Source organism: Suricata suricatta, chromosome 5, assembly GCF_006229205.1.
Source record: "Suricata suricatta isolate VVHF042 chromosome 5, meerkat_22Aug2017_6uvM2_HiC, whole genome shotgun sequence".
Taxonomy (NCBI): Eukaryota; Metazoa; Chordata; class Mammalia; order Carnivora; family Herpestidae; genus Suricata; species Suricata suricatta.
The window spans coordinates 150,489,063-150,490,643 of NC_043704.1; the positions used below are offsets into that span (position 1 = coordinate 150,489,063).

Below are 1,581 nucleotides of genomic sequence, written 5' to 3' on the forward strand. Positions count from 1 at the left end.
ATTTTCTGAGGAACCTCCGTACTGTTTTCTATAATGGCTGTACCTGTGAACATTTCCACCAAACCTGCACGAAGATTCCGTTTTCCCCACATCCTTGCCACTACTTGTTATTTCTTGCCTCTTGGAGATTATCGCTTCACACCTGTCAGAATGATTATTATCATTGTGGTTTTGATTTGCAGTTCCCTGGTGGTTCGTGACATTGAACATCACTTCATGTGCTCGTTGGCCGCCATCTTTATGTCTTCTTTAGAAAAATGTCTCTGCCTATATTGTAATTGGATTGTTTGTGGATTTGTTTGTTACTGAAGTATATGAGTTCTTTGTATATTTTGGAGCTAACTGCCAAGGTTTACTTCTAGGAGGTTTATGGCTTCAGGTCTTACATTCAAGTCTTTGCTCCGTTTTGAGTTAATTTTTGTGTATAGTATAATATAGTGGTCCAGTTTCATACTTTTGCATGTAGCTGTCTAGTTTTTCCATCAACATTTGTGGAAGAGACTGCCTTTTGTTTTCCCTGTTGTATATTTTGCTTTCTTTGTCACAAATTAATCGATCATATGTGCATGGGTTTACTTTTGGGCTATCTGTTCTGTAGTTTGAAATCAGGGAGTGTGAGGCCCCCAGTTTTGTTCTTTCTCAGGATTGTTCTGGCTGTTTGAGGTCTTTTGTGGCTCCATACAAACTACAGAATTATTTGTTGTAGTTCTGTGAAGAAGGTGTCATTGGAATTTTGATAGGGATTGCCTTGATTTTGTAGATTGCATTGGGTAGTGTGGACTTTTTAAAAATATTGTTTATTCAACTATTTTGAGAGAGAGAGTGAAGGGGAGGGGCAGAGAGAGAGAAATAGAATCCCAAGTAGGCTCCTTGCTGCCAGCACAGAGCCTGATGCAGGGCTTGAACTCACAAAGTGTGAGATCATGACCGGAGCCAAAAATCAAGAATCAGAGGCTTAACCAACTGAACCACCCAGGCACCCTGATAGTATGGACATTTTAATAATACTAATTCCATTCATATCCTTCCATAATTTGTATCTTCCTCAGTTAATTTTATCGATGTCTATAGTTTTCTTGGCATAGGTCTTTTATCTCATTGGCCAAATTTATTTTATTCTTTATGACACAATTGTAAATGTGACTGTTTTCCTGATTTCTCTTTCTGATAACTTGTTATTAGAGTATAGAAATGCAACAGAGTTTTGCATACTAATTTTTTGTCGGCAGGTTTACTGATGCATTTATTCTCACAGTTTTGGGGGGTTTTTATTTTGTTTTGTTTCTGTTTTTGTAGCCTCCTTAGGATTTTCTATATGGTCATGATATCTGCCAATAGTGACAGTTTTACTTCTTCTTTTCCAGTTGGTATGCCTTTATTTATTTATTTATTTATTTATTTATTTATTTATTTATGTGTTTATTTCATGACTAATTGCTGTGGCTAGGACTCCCAGGACTGTGTTGAACAAAAGTGGGAATTGTGGGCATTCTTGTGTTTGTTCCTGATCTTAGGGGAAAGGTTTTCAGCTTTTTACTGAGTATGATGTCAGCTGTGGTTTGTCATATTTGGCCTTTCTCA

General features: G+C 37.1%; 1 protein-coding gene across 1 annotated transcript in view; it reads right to left on the reverse strand.

Annotated features, from left to right (window-relative positions):
• The window catches only part of LOC115291293 (anoctamin-10), a 41,717-nt gene that overhangs the window by 223 nt on the left and 39,913 nt on the right, over positions 1 to 1,581 (reverse strand). The window lies entirely within an intron of this gene.